The following is a 26,976-nucleotide window of genomic DNA, read 5'->3' as shown; positions in this document are numbered from 1 at the left end:
TGACGGTCACCGAAGTACAACCTCTACCGCCACATGAGCCGCTATTACTTGTGGAGAGCATGTCTGTGAGGGGAAGAACCAAGCGATAGCAGTGCTTAATTTGTGCCGGTGCTAAGCACCGGCACTTATTTCTCAGGGCCGGGTCTACATGGGGCGACTGCTGTTAAGAGATTCGCCTAATAACAGTGAACAAAAGAAAAAACCCACGAGCTGGTTCAGGCTGTTTGTAACCTGAAACTCTTGTTCTTTAAGCACCGTGAAAGCAAGGGTACCATGCAGCTGCCCAAGTGTGAACTTGGTGAGACTTACACCCCCGGAGGCACAAGGCAGTCACGTTTTATCATCAGGATGGTGGGCGTGGTATTTTGTTTCCTGAGGTCTGTTAAGTCCTCTGACCTGGGGCGGGGCACACAGCACGAGAGAGGCTAGGTTGATTTGAAGTAAACATGTGAATCCCTCCCCCACCCCATGCTGGCCTGGAACGCTTTTGCTTCAAAGAGCAGAGGCTGGAGGAGGGGCCACAGTGTATTTGGCAGTTGGCGCACGTGGAAGAAGTAACAGGTGCAGATCGTTTTTTTATTGCAACTCGGCATGGTCTGCATTGCTCAGTCACCACTGTTGCCTCGAGCAGCAGGATTGTATTCCTATATGTTCTGCTAAATACCGACTACTTTGGAGTGTGTCTTTGTAGATTGGAGCCAGGCTGCAGCCCCAGCCTGCAGGTCGTGATTGAATGGATTGACTGTCTAATGGGAGAGCGGGACATCTGCATTATTAGGTATGTGAAAATAGCAGCTAATACATTACAGCATTAATTCTGTAAAGTGTAGACAGCGTATTGCCATTCTTAAGTTCAGTAAGGAGATGCCATCCGAAAATGGTCTAACAATGCTCCTGGCCTCACCGCACATTTAAAGTGAAGTTTGTATTAAGGTTGACACCGGTGGCCGCAAAGGCAGCGTACAGTTTTCACCTGAAGGGAATGCCTGTTATGCCCTGGTTAGCAAGGAAAGGAGGGAGGAAAATGAGGAACGTTTAATTAATGATGTATTGTTAATTCATTTACTGTGAAAACACATCGCCATAAAGATAGCAAAGATTCGAAGGCAGAGGGCTTTTGCAAGATCAAAGGAATGAATGCTAGTTTATACAACCGCATCATGTAACGAGAACACTCAGCAAACAGAACCACAAACCAATTCATTGAAGGAGGTTATAGCAGACCCTACAGGGACATTTTGCAAACCCCTCCCCGCCCATCACTTGTGACCTCTGTAAAGAGACCAGAGTTGGAAATGTTAAGGAAGATGTCTGCACTAAAAAGCGTTCAACTCTTTCACCGGCAGATTCAGCTTGGGTCAATGCAAAATGTGGTCAAACCAAACTTGGTCTTCGATAACCCAGGGTAGGATTAACTTCAAGGGCTATGGGTGGGTTTCCCAGCTGGCATTTGCAAAGCTCGCACGTGTCACAAGCCCAGGTGTGAGTAACTCATCCAGTCAATGCTATTTATTTTCCCACTGCATTCTGGAACTCGTAGTCCTGATTTTATGAAAGCACCAACAGGGCTACTGAACCTGGATTAGATATGTTTTACTGCAGGTTCAGATGGATTAAATCCACTGGGCTGACTAACCCTAAAACGAGCTGTTTTTCATAAAGCGCAAGACTGGTGAGTTACAATACAGCGACCTAGAGGTATATCGTAACCATATACAGAACTGATAACGTACATTGAGTCCTGTTTTGGGGGCTAACGAGCAAGTAAGGTGTTTTGGTTCTGAGCCCTTCTGTTAAATTTCCCAGATCCATGTTTGACTAGCAACTTCAGTCACAGTGTACATTTATAAACCTAAAGAAAAAAGTTGGGTGTATTTGTGCGTTTATGTTTTTTACCCAGTCCTCATTTCTCTTCTATTTAAAAGGCGGGCAGGTAATGAAGTGGAGTGATCACATGAAATGAATATACATTTTTCAATTAAATAGACCAGAGGTCTGTAAAAGTGTTCGTTCCTTACTGACACCTAGCCGCATGTTGTGAGGGTGACAGCTAGTCAGTCCTTATTTGTCAGCCAACAGCACTAAGCATGCAGGGAGTTGTAGTTCATATATTCCTTTTATTGACATAGGCCTGCAAATCTCTGCTTGCTCAGTGTAGTTGGCTGGAAAAGCAACACTGGATGAAAACCAGTCTCATTAAATGGATATCTGAAGTTCTGTGCATCGAGGAAGGGGACTTTTCGTCCAGATGAGAAGAGGTTCCTACATCATAGTACTGTAGAGTCAGTGTGTAGGGCCAGGAATACGTTCTCCCAGACTCCTCTCACAGATAAGCGGTCAGAGTAAACATGAGCTTTGTTTATGTGACACCACAGTGGTGGCCGTAAGCATTTTACATAGGGGCACGCAGCACAGAAGTTGGGATTGCACATCATCTGTTGCACATGCACTCAACATCTTTTGAAGAAGTAGGCACCTTTGTGCCTACATAGAGCATAGTCACTTAGTCTGTGTCTGGACCGTTCCAAACAGTAATTTCATATTAGGTATCAGCAACTTCCCATGGGGAATGCTGCGCACCGATATTTAACTGCACTTGCCTCGGGCATCTGAGCAAAGTTTTGAGCACCGGCACCTTTTTGTTTACAAATTAAGCACTGAGCGATAGCATAGGGGGTTCCAGGAGACCCTGGGAATGACACGTGGAGGAAGGCACGAGCAACCCCCACCACTTCACCTTCCAAGTGTGTTTCCTTAGGCATCCTAACTACAGGTGCCGGCTTTCCATCCATGCCACGCTAAGAGAGGCGCTGCGTTTAGTGAACCCTGCCTCGTGGCGGACTCGGAGGAGGTCCATCATGGGGTAAGTGGTGAGGGGGGGGGTGACACCATGAGTTACCGCACTGGGTGACACCAACCCTAGTGACGCCGCTGCCCATCGCGCTCTCGCAGCCAGACTCCACTACGCCGGCATACGGGGAACCACCCTCGACTGGACCCGCTCCTTCCTTGCCGGCAGAACCCAAAGGATAAGACAACCACCCTTCCTCTCCAAACCCACAGAAATCAACTGCGGAGTACCCCAAGGATCATCGCTCAGTCCCACACTTTTCAACATCTACATGGCCCCCTTCGACGCCATGTCAGACAGCATGGACTCAGCATAGTATCCTATGCCAATGACACCCAGCTCATCCTCTCCCTCACAAAGAGCCCCGAAGACACCAGACTCAGCTTCCAGGAAGGAATTAAAGACGTCGCAGCTTGGATGAGCAGCAGCTGCCTTAAGCTCAACTAAGAGAAGACTGAGGTCCTCATCCTCATATTCTACCCCCACCACTTGGGACAACACATGGTGGCCCCCTGCCTTCGGAACCCCCCCACCCCTACTGACCACACCCGGAGCCTCGGTATCATCCTCAATTCCTTCCTCACCATGGCTCGCCAGATCAAAGCCGTTGCCTCCACATGCTTCAACTCTCTCTGCATCCTCCACAATACTTTCAAGTGGATCCCATCCGAAGCCAGAAAGACTTTCACACACGCACTCCTGACCAGCAGACTCAACTACGGACACACCCTCTTTGCTAGAATCAGCAAACTCCAGACCATCCAGAACAGAGCGGCCAGACTCGTCCTCAGCACCCCATGACACAAGCACATGACCCAGCACCTGCGAGACCTATACTGGCTCCCCATAGAGAAGAGAGTAACATTCAAGCTACTCACCCACTCCTTCAAATCACTCCACAACCTTGCATCCAAAAGAGTCTCTTTCCATGTACCCAAAAGAAACCTCCGTTCAGCCGACTTTGCCCTAGCAGAAACCCTGTGCATCTGCATAACCAGAGCAGGTGGAAGAGCTTTCTCCTACATCGCTGCCAAGGCCTGGAACGAGCTCCCAGTCAACACCCGTACTCTTCACACTTTCAGGAAGAGCCTCAAGACCTGGCTTTTCAGATAACCCGGTGCTGCACCCGCCCCAGCGCCTTGAGGCACTCATGGGTGAGTAGCACACTTAAAATTCCCTGATTGATTGCCATCCCCATGGCGGTGCCCTGAAAACCGGCACAGCAGTGGGAACGCAAAAGAAGTTCCAGCAGGGCATGGACTCTGACGTTCATGCTGTGCTGGAACTTGGGGTCCAACAAACAGGGGGGCACATGTTGTGCACCCTGAATGCCTCCCAAGGCAGGGGAGGCATCAAATCATATCAAATCAAATCAAGGGCATTTCTTAAGGGCACAAATCACTCGAAAGTCTCATGGCGCTTATGGACAACTCACAGGTCAGCTCAGAAAGAAAGGAAAGGAAAGGGAAAGGGAGGGTCTGTTAGTTGTCGAACAGCCATGTCTTCAACTTCCTGCGAAAACAGTCAATGATGGTGCGCAAATGTAGGGGCAGTTTGTTCCAGAGGGCTGGTGCAAGAAAAGAAAAGGATCTTCCTCCGTTTCTAGTAGTACGAATTCTGAGAGGTGTGAGAAGTGATTCGTTGCTGGATCTGAAAGTCCTGCAAGGCTGGTACCAGCTCAACTTTTTGGCCCAATAGCCGGGACCTCTTCCATACATATTTTTGTGAGTTAGACATAAAGTCTGGAAGCGGATTCGCTTTCTAACAGGAAGCCAGTGCACAAGTCCAAGTCTAGGAGCCGAAGGGGATCTTGGCGAGAGGTTCAGTACAAGCCTGGCCGCAGTGTTCAGTAAAATCTGAAGCCTAGAGAGAAGATCTTCATTTATTGAAGACAACAGGGCATTTCCATGGTCCATGCGGTTTATGATCAATCCCTGGACTAGTGGTTTCCCAGCCTCCATCGGAATCCATTAAAAAACGTTGCATAAATTACGCAGAACACCGAAACAGGAGCCGATTATATGGTTGGTCTGACTTTTCATTGATAGTTTGTTATCCATTTGGAATCCTAAATTCTGTACCACCTGTTTTGGAATTAGGCAGGGGCCTAGATTTGGAGACCACCAATCATGAGACCAGTGCTCATGAGCCTTGCTAAAAAGTACAATCTCAGTCTTGCCTCCATTTAGTTGTAGGTGATTTGTGCTCATCCACCTGTCAACCTGGGACATACAGTTCTTAAAACGTGACTTTGTCTCTGTTGGGTCTGGACCAAGGGTGATCAGGATCTGAGTATCATCGGCGTATGACACTACATCAAAGCCGTAAGATTTGATCACCTTGGCCAACAGGGTCGCGCAAAGATTAAAAAGTGTCGGGCTCAGGATAGAGCCTTGTGGCACTCCAGTCCTAACTGGTGTTTTGCATGAGACAGTGTTTCCCACCTGTACCGTTGTGACTCGGTCAATAGCTTTTGAGCCACTTTAGGGCCTTCCCCCTGACACCAATCTCCCAGAGCCGAAGTTTGAGAATGCTGTGGCAGATGGTGTCAAAAGCTGCTGATAGATCTAGCAGGACGAGAATTGATGACTGCCCTCAGTCAATTGCTAAGCTGATGTTATCTGTTACTTCTACTAGAGCTGTTTCTGTACTATGGGCGGCCCTGAACCCGATTGTGAGGGGTCGAGTAACCCGTGACTCTCGAGGTGGGTAACATGCTGTTTGTTAACCAGTGACTCGAGCATCTTCCCAAAATGAGGGAGCAACGAAATAGGACAATAGTTAGTGGGAAGTTTAGGGTTTGCGGTGGATTTTTTTAGTATTGGCTTGACTCTAGCGGCTTTCCATATCTTTGGGACCTCGGATTGTAGCAGTGACTTGTTAAATAGGTCAGTGAGATTATCTAGCAGCACCGGGGCAATGGTTAGAAGGAATCTCGGTGGCACGGGGTCTATTGGTGAACCCAATTTAATTTTTAGCATGGTTTTGACCACTTCCTCTGGGTTACACTGGGAAAATTCATCCAGGATATGAGGAGGGCTAGGAGATACGATGGAAAGATTTCCTGAGGGATTTGTGTTTTCTTGGGGTGGGAAGGAGTTATAGATTGCGACGATTTTATCGTCGAAGAATTTAGACAGAGTGTCAGTCCAGTCCTGTGAGATGGGGCTTGTGTCTGGGCAGAAGGCGTTGTAAATTCTTTTAAGATTTGATAGAGCTCCGTATTAGAGTTTGCCGCTTTTTCGATCCAGTTTAGGAGATACAATTGTTTTGTTTGTCTTATTATATTATCCATGTAGCTACGATGGATATAGTTATACGTTTCACGGTCTAACGGCTTTTTACTTTTTCTCCATTTCCGCTCCGCTGTCCTACAGGAGAGCTTTGCTGTCTTCAGTTGCTCCGTAAACCAGGGAGCGGCTCGGGGTTTAATTTTGGCCTTGGTAAAAGGGGCAAATTTTTCTAGTGCATCCGTTATTGCTTTCTAGAAGGAGGTTGCAGCTTGATTGATGTTGGCCATTTGGCTATATTGAATGGGGCACAAATGAGTCGCAAAGAGGGGTAAGGTGATTTTACGCCATGACCTGCGCCATATTTGTTCATTCCTGTAATCAGTTTTGGTAATGTGTGCTGGAATAGTGAATTTTAGTAGGTCGTGGTCTGGCCATAGTAGTGGGGATGGAGGTTCAACTGTAACATCTGTGGAATTTGTGAACAATAGGTCGAGCGTATGGCCAGCTATGTGGGTGGGACCGATTACCAGTTGGGCTTGTCCCAAAGTGCTCATATTAGTAATAAGCTGATCTGTGTCCGGGTCCTGTAGTATCTCAGCGTGATAATTAAAATCTCCTATTAGAAGGAAAAAGTCTGAGGCCAATACATGCGGGGAGATTGCCTCAAGTAACTTGTGTGGAAAGTCTTTTTTGGGACCGGGGGTCTGTAGACTAGAGCTCCTCTCCAAGTGCCACAAGACAAGCCCTCTACTTTAAAAGTACACAGTTCCTATTGGTCGCTTATGGTTTCTAAGGAGGTAATGCCCACGTCAGGGATGGTGGCTATAAGTAGGCCTCCATCTTTTTTCTCCTTTCTATCCACTCTAATTATGTTGTATTGTGACGGAAAGTCAATTACCACATCTGTGAGAGCATGTTCATGCAACCATGTTTCTTCTTACAAAACAAATGTCTGGTGATTCCAGATCCATGAGGCTCATATTTCAACGGTGTGTTTTGGAATAGAGCGCGTTGAAATATAGTGCATTTAATGGTTGCGGAATATTGGTGGTGTTTCGGGTAGATGTTAGGGTTTTGCTCACTGGAGCTGGTTTATTAACACATGATATGTCACGCACCCTGTTGATAGTTGTATCTCCCAGTGTGACTGACTGTCTAAGATGGAGATTATTTAAGTTTTTTAAGTCTTAACTAGAATATTTTAATATAGCCATTTTTAGTCACTCACCAGATAGACACACCGGATGAGGCGCAGGAATATAGGTGGGAGGAGAAGGGGTCCTGGCAGCTGGCGGCGGACGGGCGCAGATGGGCTTGCCTTTGGGGCGCCTCTGGCGCGCCCGCTGCGTGCGCCGGCACCCCTCCCCGCCTTTTGTAGAGCTGGAGGATGGTTTCGGGGGCTAGTGCGCTAAACTGCACTTCTGGTCGTGTAAACAGGAACTGATGTCAATGCCTTCTCGTCCCTCCGCTCAACCAGCATAAGCCGTGGCAGACCGAGGACTACAGGCAGCTAATTAAAAGGTAAGTGAAATAAAAAAGCTGAAAGACGCAGGGCGCAATTAAAAATATAAAAGTGAAACAGCAGCACTGTTTACCAGAAACAGAAGGTGAAAGATTCGATTTGATCAGTTTGTCTGTTTTAAATTTGTGGCAATAAAGAGGACAGGCATTTGGGCCCTGTAGGGCTCACTTTGTTTCACCTCTGCCAGCCTTTTCATGGTGGTGAGCCAGCCTTTTTATGGCGGTGAGCCCGCCATGAAAAGGCTGGCAGAGTGGAAACTCACAATATGCTCTGTGGACCATGGTGGCTTAGCCTTGCATTTTATATAGGCCTGTGCACTGCGTCACTGCCAGGGAGCGTGGTTACCTAGCACAGGCGGTGCAGTGGTTAACGGTCCAAAAATCCGCCTCATAATAGGGCGGACGGAGGACCGCCACCATTGCATCATCGTGAGTACTACAGAACTGCCGGACTCTTAATCGGCGCCTAAAGTTATATTCCTACTCCTTTGGTTACTTACTTCAGGACATATACTAGGCAGAGACTAGGCCCTAATTTACTACTCCACCAGGTTCTTACCTCAGAGCTGTAGCTAGACAGCGACTGGAGATAAATTACTGATCCTACTCCACTGGGTACTTACCTCATTGCAAGTGCTGGTCAATTGGAAGCAAATGTACTAAATAATCAAAGTCATAAATACAACTAATTATCTTAATGTTGCCATTTACCCTAATAGGTAATACTTTTCGCAAGGAAAAATAGGATTTCTTTCCACCCTAGTCCAGTCAAAAGTTGAATATAATGAAATAAATTCTGACATTAAAAATTGTATGTGCCCCTAAACAAAACAACTGTATGATAGTATGCATTCTCAAATGTATATCCATCTCTCTCTTTTCACGCAGATTGGAATTACTACTAAAAGTCTGAAAACCTTCATCCAATGAACAATTTTCTACAACAAAAATAGATCTCTACCTTTTATAGCAAGCAAACACCATACCAACATCAGGTAACTTTTAACTTATTTGACAATCTAAACCCTACGTACACTGTGCAAATAATAACAAAAGTAATCTGCTGTTCATTAAATATTTGTTTCCAGTACGTTGTTTACTGTGCCCTCTCTCCAGAGGATACATTAAATAACTACATCTGGGGGTTTTTTCTGCAGAAAAAGCAACATAAATAAATTAAACTGAACAATTGCCAACACACTTTTTATTTACCAGCTTTTTTTTCTTTCTCCCATAGAATTACCAGCAATGGAATCTTTTAAACAAGCCAATTAAGTGAAATCAAGGACAGACAATACAAATTTGAAATATGATGGCTATCTCTACTTAAAAGAGAGATTGATGGAACCCAGGAGTCATTGGAGGTGTGTGGAATATTTCTGTTCCCATTGCACAGGCAGAGCAGTTACTCTGGAAAATACAGTGGTTAGGACAACAGAGCATAACCACTCTGTCTCTGCAATGGAAATAGAAGTAAGTAAAAATGTTCAACAAATTAAGCTTCTTGCACACACCTTCAATGAACCTTGTGGTGCCATTTTACGAGAGGTTGCCCAAAACGTGTGCACATTGCCAGTATCGTGCCCTCCATCCCCAACCTTATGAGGATGGTTCGGAGGCAAAATCTGGCAAGTAATCTCCACAGTGTAATACCCCATACCTCTGAAGACATTAACATTCCCCTCAACTAACTTTCTCCAATTAACATTTTTTTCCTGCATGACAATGAAAACCTTCATAAAAGAATTAAACTTTTTAGCACTACCCATTACCTTGTTGCTTTGAAGAGTAGTCCAATTTGGATGATAGATGGGATATTTAAATCAACACCCCATCCATTCTCACAAAGTTATACTATTCATGCTAACAGGAATAAAACAACTGTCCATCCACTGTATGCTTTTCTCCCTGACGAACATTCCACAATGTACACTGAATTTGTAACAGTGATCAAATCCTAAACTTTGAATAAAAGTCCTGGAAAAATCATTATAGATTTTGAATTGACAATGATTAACACATCAAGCAAACCCTGATACCGATATTCAAGGTTGGTTTGTTCACTTTTCTCAGGCATATTGGCAAAAAATTAAAAAAGCTTCTTTGGGTGAGAACTATTTGCCAAGCGGCAAACTACAATTGGAATTGCGTAAACTAACAGCATTATGTTTCGTACCATCTGACAGTGCAGATGAGTTCTACAATTCCATTACAAAATCTGACTATTTCACCCAAAACAAAGAGAAATTGGCCCCTTTACTAAATTACTTTTAGGATACATGGATTGGCCGTCTTAGCAGGTTGGGTCGCAAGAGTAAGCTAAGGTATCGCATTGAATGGTGAAACTGCTATGTGACCTGCTTAGAAGGTGGTGAGAAAACTAACAATGCCATTGATGGATGGCAAAAATCCTTTAACAAGTCAATGGGCAGATCTCTATAATTTTCTAAAAATTCTGAAGAAGGAATAGAGTTTCCTGGAAATGAGGCTTGCACAATCACTGTCAGGAAGCCTGAACCCAAGGATCTCTAAAAAAAAGAAAAGAATTTGTCTGCAAGACTATTAGATAAACTTCAACAATTTACATTGATGGTAGCTTCTGACTACCTTGACAGTATAGCATACATATTATATTGTTAGCACTGTCTGACCCCCTAACTACACTACTTGCCAGTTTTTATACTCTAACTAATTAGTTTGAAATGTATGCAATTTTTTGTTTCTAAATTCTAGGAAAGTTGGGGTTCCTACCTGTTGTAACCTTCTTTTTTTCAACTCATGGTAACTTTTTACGTTCTACGTGACACCTTGAGTCTCCAATTCTTGCAAGGTGCAAAGACACTCCACAAGTCAATCCATAGTTGCCTTTTTTGAAAAAACCCACAGAAAAAAAACATCAAAAGCCTCTTTTACCAGATAAACCATTTTTAAAGGATACTATTTTAACCTTACTCCGCTGCAGGCATGCTGTTTTCTGCAAATTAAACCAAGTCCACTCCTTTTAAAAAAAAAAAAAAAACCTTCTCACCAGGCAACTACGTTAGCCTTAAACCTAAACAGCCACATACTCTTCATGGAAAGTTCCAGTGTCTTGTCCAATAGACATAATGTTTTTAAAGTCAACTACATTAGTCTTATTCCTCAAAAGCGATGTCTTTTCTTCAAAGACAATTTGTTGAGGCAACTTTATTAGCCTTAATCCACTGCAGCCACGTGGTCCCCATCCAATGTTCCTGTGTCTTTGCCATGAATCTTTTTTTTTTTTCAAAGGCAACTACATTGGCCCCCTCAGCGACGTCTTCTCCCAGAAAAAGTAATCTTTTTCAAGACAACTAGATTAGCCGTACTCCACTCAAGCCACATGCTATTCTTCTATAAGAGTCAAATCCTCCTCTGATGTGAAATCCATTTTTCGTAGGCAACTTCGTTAGCCTCAATTTCCAACTGATACACAGTCGTTCTTCAAAGTTGTTTTGTCGTCTTCTTTAGAAATTGACAATTAAAAAAAACGCAACTCCATTACCCCTTTTCCCCGCCACGTGTTCTACGATGAGCACTTCGGTTGAATTTAAAAAATGGCAAGCAGAAACAGCAATTTTTTAAAAATTAAAACAGTTTTAAAATAGTAGTGTAACAATCCTAACATCTACTATTTTAACCTTTGTTTTAAATAAAGCAACCATCCAGAGGAGGGCACGTCAAATCAACCTGAACTGGTGTGAATTTTAGGTTAAATTAACAACATTAATCAAACCGAGCTATCCCACCTAGAACGGAGACAGTTAGGCAACAATCTAGACTCCCAGGGCACCAACCGCTCAAGTGCAGGGAAAGAAGCAATTCCTTTTTGTTAAATAACCCTCACACACTCTAGTAGTGGCATGCTTCATCATCGGGTTCACCCTGACTGCTAAAGGTCAGGGTGGGCTCGACCATATTTCAGGGAGCACTTATGAGAAGGAGGCCAGGGGGTTTAAAGATTAAAAATCCTCCTACAACTCCAGGTATTTCTTTATTAGTGGAATCGTATGGGATACTCAAAATAGGAAAAAGGGGGGTCGACAGAAAGTAATGGTCCTATGACCCTAATGACAACATGTTTCAGTCCTCTTCAGGGAAAAAATGTGTCCCTCCCTTGTGTCGAGGTCAACCTGATCTTTAGGAGCCAGGGTGAACCCGATGATGAAGCATGACACTACTAGAGTGTGTAAGGGTTATTTAACCCCTTCGCAGCTAAGCCCCCCCCCCCGTGCTAAGCCTCTTTTTTTTGCTATTTGGGGTAGTTTGTACTTAGGGCCCTTGTAACTTTTTGACCACATAAGGTGTTGTTGCCAAATTTGCGTCCTTTTCTTCCAACATCATGGGGATTCTAAAGATACCCAGGTTTTGTGGATTCCCCTGGAGGGGACCCAGAAATTAGCCAACATACAGCTTTTATTTTTTTAAATTGGAAAAAAGTGCTGCAAACGAAAGCGTGTGGTTTTTCCCCTGAAAATGGTATCAACAAAGGGTTTGTGGGTCTGAAATCACCATTATCATAGCTTTCAGGGACTGACAGACTTTTGCCAGAAAACCAAAACTTTTTACACAGGACATAGCCTATTTTTGTTATTTTTTGTGCTTACAACCTTCTTCCAGTTAATGGTAGAAATGGGTATGAAAGCAATAATGGATCCTGGAAAGCTATACATTTTAGAAAAGTAGACAACATTTTAAATTTAGCAAGGGGTCATTTGTGTAGATCCTTCAAGGTTTCTTTATAGAAAGTAACAGTTGAAAATGTGAAAAATTTGAAAATGAGTTGAAAAAAACAGCCATTTGTGCCAATGTTTTCATCTGTAACTACTTCTAATTATGACAGATGTTTAAAAGCAATATACCGTTACTTTTTCTGGACCTTTCTGGTTGTGGGGATATATAGGAATTGTAGGTTCATCAAGAACCCGACGGAGCCAGAGCCAATAACTGAGTAGCGTCTTGCAATGGTTTTTTATTAGGTACCGGGTATATAGCAATTAATTTGGGAAAATATATACAGTGAATAATCGGGATAAAAGACACCTATGTATTTCTGAAATTGGAACAAAATATAGAGTTTATAAACAGTAGCTATTTGCACATTTCCGAAATTGTGACCCATACTAGCATGAGAATTATAGGACATTTTTCAGAGTGACTTCTTTTTTACACATTGTCTTTCATTTGGAGGCAGAAATGCATCAAAAGTCAATAGGTAATAACAGTTGCTCTACAATTCTGTGTTGCCCTAAGTCTCCCAATAAAAATGGTATCTCACTTGTGTGGGTAGGCCTAGTGCCCGCGACAGGAAACGGCTTAAAACGCAACGCGGAAATACTTTACTTTTGCAGTGAAAACTGACCCTTTTTTTTGCATAGTGCCTAGCTTTAGATTTTGATCCCTAGCTCTGCCGGAACCTAAGGAAACCTAGCAAATCTATACATTTTTGAAAACTAGACACCCAGGGGAATCCAGGATGGGGTGACTTGTCTGGCTCTCACTAGGTTCTGTTACCCAGAATCCCTTGCAAACCTCAAACTTTGTCATAAAAAACACATTTTCCTCACATTTCTGTGGTGGAAAGTTCTGGAATCTGTGTGGATCTGCAAATTTTCTAACACCCAGTGTTCCCCCAGGTCCCTCGATAACAAAGGTACCTCCCTCGTGTGGGTGGGTCAAGTGCCCACGACAGGCAAGGGCCCAAAACGTATTTTGGAGACATCAAAATTACCCACAACAAAACGATCTGCTTTTGCAAGGGGGGTCACATGAGTTTTTGGTCCCGGGCTTGGCGGCCAGCTAGGGAAACCTAACAAACTCACACATTTCTGAAAACTAGAGACCTGGGAGATTGCAGGGCGGTATGGCTTGCGAGGATCCCCCAATGTTTCCCTGCCCCAAATCCCCTGCAAACCTCAAATTTTGATTCAAAAATCAACTTTTTCTCAAATTTCTGTGTGGCAAAGGCGTAGAATCACCGGGCTGACCCAAATTTCCTACCACCCAGCGTTCCTCCAGGTCTCCCGATAAAAATGGTACATCACTCTTGTGGGTGGGTCAAGTACCCACGACAGGCAAGAGCTCAAAACGTATTGTGGATACATCAAAACAAGCTAGTTTTGCAAGGGGGTTCACCTGGGTTTTTGGCCCCGTGCTAGGCGGCCATCTTGAGAAACCTACCAAACCCACACATTTCTGAAAACTAGACACCCGGGGAAGTCCAGCACGGTATGGCTTGCAGGGCCCCTCTACGTTTTCCTACCCAGAGACCACTGTAAACCTCAAATTTAGTTGAAAAAAATTTCATTTTTCTCAAATTTCTGTGTGGGAAAGTTCTGTAATCTGCATGTATCCACAAATTTCCTACCACCCAGTGTTCCCCCAGGTCTTCCAATTAAAATGGTACCGCACTTGCGTGGGTGGGTCAAGTACCCGCGACAGGCAAGGGCTCAAAACTTATCAAAATGACCTATCACAAAACAACCTGGTTTTGCAAGGGGGGTCACCTGGGTTTTTGGCCCGGTGATCGGCGGCCATATTAGGAAACTTCCAAACCCACACATTTCAGAGAACTAGACACCCGGGGGAGTCCAGCTTGCATGGATCCCCCAACATTTTCCTACCCAGAATCCCCTGCAAACCTCAGATTTAGCTGAAAACCCCCACTTTTTCGCATATTGATGTGTAGAATCACCGTGCCGACACAATTAACCTACCCCACAGCATTCCCCTCAGTCTCTTGAGTAAAATGGTACCTCACTTGTGTGGGTGGGGCAAGGGCCTGTAACTGGGAAGAGCCAAAAGCATAGGGATCAAGGGTATAGCACAGGGAATTCTAAGATCTACAGTTCTTTAAAATACGTTTTTAGCCAATTCTGCATTGGACACTCACACAAGTGAGAGGTATCACAGAAATGTGAGGAATTTTTATTTTTTTAAAGTTTGAGGTTTGCAAGGGATTCTGGGTAACAGAACCTGGTGAGAGGCACACAAGTCACCCCTTCCTGGATTCCCCTTGGTGTCTAGTTTTAAAAAATGTACAGGTTTGCCAGGTTTCCCTATGTGCTGGCTGAGCTAGGGCCCAAAATCCACAGGTAGGCACAATGCTAAAAACAAGTCTGGGGGCATTGGTATGCCCGTTCTGGGCAGCCCCCATGCATAAAAAAAGCCAGCCTAATCGCTGGAGCCTAGTGGTCTGTCAGCTCCCCCTGGGGGGCATATCAGGGGCCACTGCCCCATCTGCCCCGGGGAGGCAGAAAGACTGTGGTATTTTGGGGGGGGGGGTGTGGGCATTGGCATGCCCGTTCTGGGCTGACTTCACCCCTGAATTAAAAAAAATATATTTCCTGATGCCTGTTGTGCTTTCTGCCCTCCTGGGGGGGGCACATAAGGGGATATTGATCCCATTTGCCTCCTGGGGGGAGAAAGACTGTGGTAATTGTTTTTGGGGTGGGGGCATTGGCATGCCCATTCTGGGCAGCCCCCACCACTACATCATAAAAATACCTGTTTTCTAGTGGGCTTTCTGCCCCTCGGAAGTCAGATTGGGGGTACTGCCTCCATCTGCCCCCCCCACTAGGGGCAGAAAGACTGGAATTACTCTGGGGAAGGGGGTTGGGGGCATTGTCATGCCCATTTCGGGAAGCCCCCACACCTACATTACTCAAAAAAATCCCTGGTTTCTAGTGGGCTTTCTGGCCCCCCGGGGGTCAGATTGGGAGCTACAGCCCCCGTCAGCCCCCCGGGGGGCAAAAAGACTGGAATTTCTCGGGGGGGGGGCATTGTCATGCCCATTTAAGGAAGCTCCCACCCCTACATGAATACAACAAAAAATCCCTGGTTTCTAGTGGGCTTTGCGCCCCCCCGCCTCCGGGGGCTCATTTCAGTTTCGGTTTCAAGGAAATGACCACACAACGTGCACACTGATAGTCATTTCAGGGAAACGAGGGGGAGTGCTTCGGGAGCTGGGGAAGCTCTTCCCCAGCTACCGAGGCCTTTGGGGAGAAAAGGGAATCCCTCTGGTGCCTGCACCAGAGAAATTTCCAGTGTCATGTGCGAGGATGGCTGGGAGCTGTCCAGCGTACACGAGCACTGATGTGCACGATGGCTCCCTGCCATTGTGCGCATGGAAGGGGTTAATAAAAAGGAATTGCTTCCTTTCCCGCACTTGAGCAGTTGGTGCCTCGGCATTCTAGATTGTTGCCCACTGTCTCCGTTCTAGGTGGGATACCTCGGTTGACAGACACTATTTTGGGGGAACGTCTACCAGCGACACCCACTCTCCCTTTCAGACAAGCCATATCCATGAATATGCTTTAGTCGTGAATTACCAACTCAATTGTCTACAGCCAAAGGAAATTAGTTAACATTGAAACATGGGTTTCACTAATGCAACTCGTGCAGAGCATGTAAATTGGGAAAGAACACCTTTGAATATATCTCTGTATTTGGGAATAAACCCACTCCATTGAAGGCACTGTACAACTGCAGAAATAAGTTTGCGGTATATGTCTTAACATGTACATGTGGATTTCAGTGTGTAGGCAGTACAAAGTTACAGGTACACGTCAGAATTCTGCAGAATCTGAGGGCCATAGTCAATTCCTATTATACATACCCTGTGGCCAGACACTTCAAAGTAGAACACTATAACGATTTGGAGTATCTTTGATATTTTATGATCGGGGTAGTGCCACCATCAAGGAGAGGAGGCAACAGGGAAAAGCTCCTCAGACAACTCGAGTCCAAATTTATATTGGAACTTGATTCAAGGGCCCCAAATGGTCTGAACCAGTGTGAAGATCTCCATAATTTTCTGTGAGCCGTTGCTAGCAGCGATGATGGAGTTGTCATCATTTGACGATAAGTTATCTGTACATTTATAGCAATTTACCTGCACCTCTCTGACATAACATGTAGCACTTCTGACCTTTATTCAGCACTGACTCTCTTAACAACCAACATCAGCCGCTCTTAGCTTCCGTTCATAAAATCGATAACGATATTCATAAATATATATACTAATTTCATCTTAGAAGAGTTATGCCCTGTACATTCAATCTTTAGAAACGTTGACAGGAAAGAACTTTATTTATATATTTATATGATGTTGGCGCTATTGAAGAAAATAACATCTAAGACTCATAGCTGTAAGAAAGGAGTCCATTTTAAGCTGCATCTTTCACAGCTCCCTGAGTGTAAGGGACATTATCACTTTGCACAGAGCACTTCAAGTAATCTATGCACTTTAGAAAGAAAACAGATTATAAGTTAAAACGATTGGTTTTGCACTTTGCACTTTATTGTTATATTGACTAGTACTGTGGATTTTAGTATATATATATATATATATATATATATATATATATATATATATATATATATATATATTCACAGAAAAAACCATAGGTTTCATGCACGTTATAGTTAGAAACCCCCCTCACGATTAATAAAACACACATCCACTGCCGGATGTGTAATACTTTTTATTTTACTCTCTGGAAAGGGGACGAACATCACTTGAGAGTCACAGCGCGCTCCTGGCAGAGCCCAATGCTGTGTTACACCCACCATTGCCTGCTGAGTGCCACACATCTCTGTGTTGTATTCCACTAGCTAGTGCATATGCTATGCCACTCTCTAGCCCATGTGCACTGTAACACCACCCCGTGAATATGTCATGCCACACTTGTCTTCGCACGGGTTATATTGCCCCATCTAACGTGCCTTCCTCGATGCCTATGTTATAACGCACAGTGCTATGCCATACATATTACAATCTGGGATCCATATCTTTGTCACAGTGCATATGCAACGTTACACTCCCCAGCACATATTTTATATTACAACTTTAGAGACTAGTTAGGTTACATAACACTGCCCTGTGCATATTACACTCCAAGGCGCATATCGCATAGCACGCGCTAGTGCCGGTGCTATCTCGCGCTCTCCAATGAATCTGTCATTGCGCACAATGTATTGCATATTTTATTTCACGCCCGGTTCATCTTATATCACACTTTTTGGTGCATAGTTTATACCATACACTATCTCTAGTTTTCATTTTCAATCGTGCTCTCAGGACTATGTTCTATATAACACTGTGTTCACCTACCCTTTTCACGGGCATTACATTTTGCGATAGGGGGTGGAGGGTCAGGGGGTGTTTCTGTCAAGTGAGCCCGGAGTCACAGTCACAAACGTCCTCTTCTTCCTCAATAAAAGTGAGATTATGCTGCATACTTGTTCATATTTTAAGTAGTTCGCACCGACACACGTTTTAAAAACAATAAAGTTCCTAATACCCGCCTTCTCTGAACAGTTAGCTTGCTTGCCCATACCCCTCCTCCCTATCCTCTGTTGTGTGAATCCATGGACTAGCCTCCTCCCTCCTGCCATGCATGGTCTGATGTGCTGCCACTGCCCTCAATTTAGTATGATGTACCAGTCCACTCCTCCTGCCCTCCATTGCCCAATTCTATGTCCCATCATTGACCTCCTGCTTAAACTCTGTGCTTAGCTTGCTGCCCCTATTCTCCTTCCCCCTGCCCTCCGATGTCTTTGTGCATGCCCCTGCTCCATCCTTTTTGCCCACCATGTTCCATGGACCTGCCACTCCTATCTACTCTGAGTGTTCTGTTGAGCTGCCACTCCCCTCCCACCTGCCTAGCATTGTCAGAGGACTGTAACCTGTCCCTGCCACCTCCACCCTGCCTGTCCACATGCCATGCCCCTATCCTCTTCCTCCTGTCCACATGGTCCATTGTACTGCCACACCCTTCTGCCCTCCCTGGTCTGTTGTGCTGCAACTGCTCCTCCTGCCTGCCCCGTGCGGTCTGTTGTGAGGCCCCCTGAACTTTATTGTCTGTGCACAGGTCCTGACCCTCCCTTCTAACCTCCATCGTCCTTTGTGCATGCCCCTGCACCTTCCTTCTTGCCCATCATAGCCATTGTGCTGCCACTAACCCTCCCACTTGCCATGCATGGTCTTCTGTGCTGCCATGGCCCCTCCCACCTTCCCTGTGTGGTCAGTTAGCTGCCCCTGAACCCCTCCCACCTTCCCTCCATGGTCTGTGTGTATGCCATCACAGTCTCACTGTTGCTTTTCATGGTGTGTCTTGCTTCTAGTGCCCATCCTGCCTGACCTCCATGGCTATCTTGCTGCTCCTGCCCTGCCCCCTTGCCCCCAGCCCTCTGTTTACATGTGCAGACCCCTACTCCCTCCCTCCTGGCTTGTCTGTTCCATTGTAATGCCCCTGATCCGTCCCTCCTGCCCTTTATGGTCTGTTATGCTGCAGCTTTCTCTCCTGTCTGTCCATTATGGTCAGCTAGCTACCATTGCCTCTTGCCCCTCTGTTCTCTGTTGTCCATGTGCATGGTCCTGTCCCCTCCCTCTTACTTTCTATGGATTGTTGTGCTGCACTCCCGTCCCGCATGCCCTGTGTGGTGTATTGTGCTGCTGCAAACCCTGATGCCTGCCCTGCAGGGTCAGTTTGGTGCACCTCTCCATGTCCCTCCTGTCCTCTGTTATCCAAGTCCATGTCCCTACCCCATTTCCTTCCATGAGCCAATGTACCATACTTGCGAACATTTTGAACTTGGTGAGAGGGAGATTTTGAAAAAAAACTGGGGTATTGATTTTCCCCTTTGAGTTACATTTAAAAAAAGGAGATTGTAGACAGATCAAATAAAGCCCATTTGAGCTTAAAAACATTGGACGTTTCCTGGCTGAATCGGGTCTGTTGGCATGTATGGTTGTACTACCATTGCCTCTTCCTTCTGCCCACAATGGTCTATTACATTGCCACAGCCTCTCTTGCAAGTCCTGTATTGTTGGTTTGTTGCCCCTGCCCCCCTTTCCACTGCCCTCCATAGTCTGTTGTGCTGCCACGGCCCTTCCTGCCTGCTCAGTGTGGTTAAATTGTTGCCTTTGCACCCTCCTACCTGCCTTCAATTGTCAGAGTCCGTGCCCCTTGCCTCTTCCTCTCAACAGTATCCTAATGAACAACTAGATTGCTAACATTCTATATTTATTACAAAAGTGTGGAACGCCTGACGTCATCTTGATGTAATCAAAACTGTAATACCTAGAGCATTTCCTTTAGAAATTACATATATGAGAGGGTCTTATTGGCATCAAAATTATGGTTAATGCTCTAAAAGACTAAAATAAGGACATATTTTCTGAGTTTTCAAATAGCGACAAAGCACTTTTAAATTATTTGTTATCTTTATGTTTTTTTATCCAGTTGACCACTTGATTAAATGTTGCACTTTGGGGAGAGGATGTGGTGTTACTTCCAGAACTGCAGACTTTGCAACTGGGGACCAGGTTGGAGTTTCTGCTTCAGCTCGACATTCTGTGATTCTGGTCAAATCACTTAGGGCCTCATGTAGGTAAAAAATTTTTACCGGTTCTTAAATACCGAGCCGTACCGAATCGGTAAATTAGAATCGGTAAGTTATATGTAGGTAAAAATTCGGTAACAGTTACCGATTCGGTAACATTCGGTAAATACGAATCGGAATTCACCGAATCGGTAAATACCGAGGTGATAATTACCGATTCGGAAAATACCGAGGTGGAATCAACCGAATCGGAAAATACCGAGGTGGTATCTACCGAATCGGAAAATACCGAATCGGTACGTACGGATTCGGTAAATAACATCACATGACTTGACGAAACAGCTAATCCTGTGCAACGACAGCCCACCCAACCAGGAACTGCCCACACCCAGGCAGGTGTACACAATTAGCCGAAGTGGCCACACCCAGGCAGGTGTACATAATTAGCCGACCCTGGAGAGGCTCGGAGTGCAGAGGAGAGGCAGGGAGCAGTTGCATGTGCGAGCGGGAAACGAACAGCATGTCCAGCCAGAGAACACAGAAAGACGGAGGGGAAAGGAGGAGGAAGCTCAAATTCAGCCCCAAGGAACTCCAGGTGCTGGTGGAGGAGGTGGTGAAGCAGCACCAGAAGCTGTTTGGGAGGCAATCCCTGCAAGTGCCTGAGGCCGAAAAGCGCAACATATGGCTGGCCATCCAGGCGCAGGTCAATGCTGTGGGAGTGACCCACAGGGACATTGAGGTCCTCAAAAAGCGCTGGTATGACCTGAGGATTGTAACCAAGAGGAAGATGGGCGACATCCAGAAGGAGGCCAGCCAGACCGGAGGTGGAACCAACAGGGCACCTGCCCTCACCGAACTGGAGGAGCTGGTGGCGGCCACACTCGAGCAAGAGAGCGTCGTGGGTCTTGGGGACGCCGACAGCTCTGCCAGAGCCGCAACACAGCAAGGTAAGACGAAAGCACAGCAATGTAGCCGCCCCTACCCCTATCCCACATCCCCCATTGTGAAACGAGAATCACACTGCAGTCCACACGTGTCAGTGCAGACAGGCAATGCATTCCGGGAGATGTAGTCAGGGCAACACTAACCATGACGTAAATGTCACAGGGCAACAAGGCATGTCACGCACTCGAGGCACAAGGAGACAGAGGACAGATTGGAATGTGAAATGATTTATTGTGACGCTTGCAATGCAGCCCTTCGGGGACACTGAGCCAATGTTGTTTTTCTGTCCACAGATGTGACATCATGCAGTACAGGGCATGCTGCAGGGGAGACGGCACACCGGCCACAAAAATCACCTCTAGCCAGCACGAGTACAGACCAGGGAGCAGGCCCACTTGCAGCCGCACCACCTACGCAGCCAGCCTCGCCGCACACAGAGCCAGCATCACCTCACCGAGAGCCAGCATCACCACCACCAGAGCCAGCATCGCCACTCATGTTCGATTCACCGGCCACATCTCCGCTTGCAGGTGTGAGAATGAGGAGGCGTCCAGCAGCCAGGCTACGAGCCTTAGACACCTCGTCAGACGACAGCATGGGCCCAGAAGACCGCACCGGGCCCCAGGAAGGGAGCCATCCCACTGTGCCCCACACCTCACAGGCAGCACAGACGGGAGCAAGAGGGCGCCGCAGGTCGCGTGTCCAGAGTCCACCAGCACCCACTGACGGCCATGGTGTCTTCTTGGGGCTCGAGGGCCAAATGTTGAAGCAACAGCGCCTGCAATCAAAGGCAGTAATGTCAGTCCAGAGGCACATGCGGGTGATGAGGACAAGCTTAGTCAACATGGACACAAACATTGGCGGCATGGCTGCGGGCATTCGGGACATGTCCCAGTCAATCCAGCAGTTGTGCAGCAAATTAGATGCTGACATCGAAGCACGGCGCCGGGAACGTCAGAGAAGGGACACTACCAGCAGGGCACTCAACCGTCTGGCAACTGCGACTTCCCTACTTTGCCGGCGCTCTGTGACGATGCAGGAGGGCCTAACACAGTGCTGCAGCGACCTGTCTCGGGGGATGGTGCAGGTGACAAGTGCACTAGGGGTGCTATTGACTAGTCAGGCGTCGACAACTGCTGCAGGGGATGCTGCGGAGAGCATCGACACCAGCAGCAGCATCACACCCCCCGTCCCAGAAGCACGCAGGAGCAGCAGGCGGCTTGGGGTTGGCTCTAGTGAGGATGCACAGGCCGTGCAATCCACCACTGCAGCGCGTATGCGCAAACATTGATGTGGCCCTGCTTATCCACCTGCCATTGGGTGACGTAACCCTGGACATACTCATTGTATAGATGGCATATTGCCAGATTGGCCTGTTCATGTGTTCATGGCGTGGTGCCACATTAAACTACGTCATGACTTCTCACAACTCGCTGTGTCCCCTCACTTACTCAGAAATAGTTGCATGTGATCTCTGCCCGTCTCTCTCTCCCATCGATTGCAGTTGGCACTCTAGCTGCGCTGCCCTCTGGCTGGCCTGACTCATCCTCGTTGTCCTCAAAATATGTTAGTTCCACATCTGTACCTTTTTTCGTGGCAAGGTTGTGCAGCATTGCACAAGTGGCAATTATCTTGCAGCAGGTGATGGGTTTGTACTGGCGTGCGCCTCCGCTCTTGTGGAGGCAGCGGAACCTGCTCTTCAGCAGTCCAAACGTGCGCTCCACCACATTGCGTCTAGATTTGTGGGCCACGTTGTATCGTCTCTCACTCTGGGTTGCTGGGTGTACGTAGGGAGTGAGGATGAATGAACGGCATGCATATGCACTGTCGCCTGGATGAGTAAAAGGGAACCATCAGTTACATGCCTCTATTCACTCTGATTGGCAGGTTTCAAGGGGCGTCACTGTTACTTACCCAGCAGGTATCCCTCTCCGAATTCTCCGGCTCTCAGTCGTGTGTAGATCCCACTATTCTGGAAGATGTAAGAGTCGTGGGTGCTCCCAGGAAACTTTGCAACAATATCTGTGATGATGTTCCCTGCATCACAGATCACCTGCACATTGATGGAGTGGGTGGACTTCCTGTTCCTGTAGATGTGCTCTGTCTCAGCTGGTGGACAGATTGGGATGTGTGTACCATCAATACAGCCGATGACATGGGGGAACTGTGCCATGTGATAAAAGTCTGTTTTTGTTTTCTGCAGTGCGGCCTGTGTGTTTGGGAAGCTTATGTAGTGGTGCATTCTCTGCATCATGGCATCCAGGAACTTCCTGAAGAAACGTGACAGGCAACTCTGGGATACCCCACCCACCGCAGCTATCACCACCTGATAACTGCCGGATGCCAACAGATGTAGGCTGCAGAGCACCTGCACATGTGGGGGTATGGCGTGCGCCCTTCTTATTGGCTGGTCCAGGAGTGGGTGAAGGTCCCTGATTAAGTCCATGATGGTTTCGGGGTGTAGCCTGTACCTCTCATGTATCTCTGCATCAGTCAGCTGGAATAGTGTGATGCGCTGTCTGTAGATTTGTTCCTCCCGTCGCCACACCCTCAGTCCTGCTGCCTGTAGACGTAGGCGCCTTGCAATGACGTACATGGCGGCCATGTTGTCCACGCTGTTGCATTTTGGGATTGCTTATGTGCATTGTTGATGGTTACCACCTGCTTTCCATCCGTGTTAATTACCGACTCTTATTTACCGATTTTCCTGGATTTCTTAATTACCGACTGCTCCTACATGTCATTTTAAATTTTTACCACTTCATATTTACCACTTCATATTTACCGATTCGTTAATAATGTATTCGGTAAATATGAATCGGTATTTTAGCATTCGGTAACTATGAATCGGTATTTACCGCCTCATATTTACCGAAAAGTGGTTTTTGGACTCCTACATCTCACTTGTCTGAATACCGGTCGGTAACGGCATATTTACCGAAAATCGGCCGTTACCGACCGGTATTTGGCTACCTACATGAGGCCCTCAGTCTTCCCATGTCTACAACCAAAATGAATTTGTTCTTGTGTGATGTAACCAATGCTCATGTAAAGCACTCCAATACCTGACAAGTCTGCACTATATAACACTGCAAAAACACAAAATAATAAGTGTTTTGCACACTTCTGTCATTGGGCTATATTTGGGCTACATCTGGGTGATTTTGGGCTACATTTGGGCTCTTTTGTCTCCGGTGGCCATTTTGGGAGATTTATTTGTTATGAAGTTTCCTAATTTCCTCATGTACTGCAGTCTCCTCAGTAGGAAATGCTTTCAGTTTTTTACTTTGATTCCATCATGAAGGTATTCAGATATGTCACACATTTGCCATAAATTCTGAATGTTAGCACTCTAGTTGCTCATTAGATCACTGTAGTAAAACTACTGTTCACCATGGAAGTCTGCTCCTGGTATTAAAAATGCATGTTTCAGTCTGCATGTCAGAATTTTTTAATGAAATAGAAGAGGATTTGAGAAGTCACTCAAAATGTGCCCTCATTTTCTTTCTTCAGCATTAATCATAATTTCTATGGCAAAATGAACCCCCTCATTGTGTTCCTTTTTTAATTAAATGTGTTACCAGTTTATTCCAATCAAGATGGCTTCAGGTGTGCCATACTGTTGTCATAATGAAGACAGTAAGCACTATAGTTGTTTTTAAGAACACTCTGGGACATTCTGTCATTGGGCTATACTTGGGCTACATCTGGGTGATATTTGGGCTACATTTGGGCTCTTTTGTCTCTGGTGGCCATCTTGGGAGACTTATTTGTTATGAAGTTTCCTAATTTCCTCATTTACTGCAGTCTCCTCAGTAGGAAATACTTTCAGTTGTTTACTTTGATTCCATCAAGAAGGGATTCAGATGTGTCACACATTTGCCATAAATTCAGAATGTTAGCACTCTTTTTGCTCATTAGATCACTGTAGTAAAGCTACTGCTCACCAGGGAAAACTGCTGCTGGTATTGAAAGTGCATGTTTCAGTCTGCATGTCAGAATGTTTTAATGAAATAGAAGAGGATTTGAGAAGTCACTCAAGATGTGCCCTAATTTTTCTTTCTGCAGCACTAATCATAATATTTATGGAAAAATGAACCCCCCTCATTTTGTTCCTTTTTAAATTAAATGGTTTAAGAGTTACCACTTTAATCCAAGCAAGATGACTTCAGGTGTGCCATACGTTTATCATAAGTAGGACTGTTAGCGCTCTAGTTGTTCTTTGGAACACTCTGGGAAGCTGCAGTAGAACACAAAGGAATCAACTGACAGTCTCTGCCCTTGTTGGATGTACATGTTTTACTGAGAATGTCAGACTTCATTCTCACATGACTGAGAAAGATAATGTGAATTTACAGAAAATATGCTCTCAGTTTAGCTTATAGATCACCTTCCAAACCTCTGTGGGAAAAGCATGAGAAAATATTTTTCTCTCAATCATGATATCCCAGCTGAAGGCTAAATCACCTTAGAACATACCACAATTCCTAAAATGAGTATGGTACCATCAACAAATGATTTATAATGTAACTAAAGTCTTAAAACCTTCTATTAACTGCAATGCTTTTTAATGAGGTGCTATCATGTATATTGGTCCCAAGATGGCTGCCAACACTTCATGGATGAAGTGCTGACAGCCAATCAGATCTCAGGATGAGATGTGTGGTTAGGCTCCGCCCACATATATATATGATTTTACTTTTGATTTTCTCAGGAACTACTGAACAGATTGACACCAGACCTGCAAAAGGCACATCCCTGAACTGAGGACTACCTCTCTGCCAAATTTAAAGTAATTCTGTTCAGCCGTTCGGGCTGTAGCTTGGACTAAAGGTCCTATGGAAAAATGCATGGGGAAAACGCGTTTTGGGACCCCCCCTTTTTCTCAGCCCCCGCTTGACGAATCCCCCCCGAGACTTTCAGGGAAGGAGCGGAGCGGAGCGCCCCACCTATTTTGAAAATTTCGCGAGGGTTTGTCAATCGGCGCCAAATAGAATGTTGCGGATTTCCTATGGAAACACGGTCCTAACTATAACTATCTACTGGCGACCGCCAGTAGATGATATATATATATATATATTCACTGAAAAAACCATGGGTTTCACACACGTTATAGTTAGGAATTAGCATTTAAAAAACCTTAGAAATTCAATGAAAAAACCAAAGGTTTCACACATGTTATAGTTAGCTGGACATTTCACTCGTAAAAAACCAATGAAATTCCCCCGTTATAGTTAGTTCAGCTAACTATAACTCGCGCGCCCGCAATGCACTACTGATGACGTCACATATTACATCACTCATGACATGGTCAGTGACATCACTCATGACATCACTGATGACATCTCAAATGACATCACTGATGACATCATCCAGTGAATGTGTGTTTTTCTGAAAATTAAATATGTTTTATATATGTATATCTCAAGGTCGATGGAAGAATAAATGAGTATATAAGTGTCTAAATTGATGATTTGTTTCTGAAAAATTGATTGTATAACTGACTGATTAAGTGTATCTTTTTGAATACATGGCTTAGTGAGTAATGTTTAAATGTGTAAATACCTGTATCAGTCTCTCACTTTGTATATAAGTGGCTGCATGGGTTGGTGAGTAGCTACATGAGTGTCTATATAGGTTAATAGTTGGTTTTTTGAGTATCAGTATGAGTGTCTGAGTGTCTTCATGGTGCGGTGGGGGGTATTACGTAGTGCATAGATGCATGAATGAGTGACTCACTGTTTGTATGTGTTGAAGACAGCATGTGTGCAGGACTGTATGGGTGGATGAGTGTGTGCATGGGTGTGTTAGTGAGTGAATGACTGTCTCAATAGTGTCTTCATAAGTAACTACATATGTTTTAAACTAGTATATGTGACTATTGGTGTTTATAAGTGAGTATATGTGAGAGTGAGAGATTGGAAGAGTTCCTGTATGAATAAGTATGTGTTTCTATAAGTGATTGTTTAAAAGACTAAGTATGTGTAAGTTTCTGTAAAAGTAAGTGTGGTGGTGTGTGTATAACTGTATATGCAAGTAAATGGATGTTTGATTCTTTAT

General features: G+C 45.4%; 1 long non-coding RNA gene across 1 annotated transcript in view; it reads left to right on the top strand.

Moving 5' to 3' along the window:
• Positions 1-538: 538 nt before the first annotated feature.
• Positions 539-26,976, top strand: part of LOC146816510 (uncharacterized) — a 74,878-nt gene continuing 48,440 nt past the window's right edge. Inside the window, exons 1-2 of the long non-coding RNA XR_014962458.1 lie at positions 539-778; positions 8,494-8,600. This is a non-coding gene — a long non-coding RNA (uncharacterized LOC146816510). The remainder of the gene's footprint in view (positions 779-8,493; positions 8,601-26,976) is intronic.

This window comes from Triturus cristatus, chromosome 6 (genome assembly GCF_964204655.1).
Source record: "Triturus cristatus chromosome 6, aTriCri1.1, whole genome shotgun sequence".
Classification (NCBI taxonomy): domain Eukaryota; kingdom Metazoa; phylum Chordata; class Amphibia; order Caudata; family Salamandridae; genus Triturus; species Triturus cristatus.
This window is presented reverse-complemented; position numbering and strand designations above follow the sequence as displayed.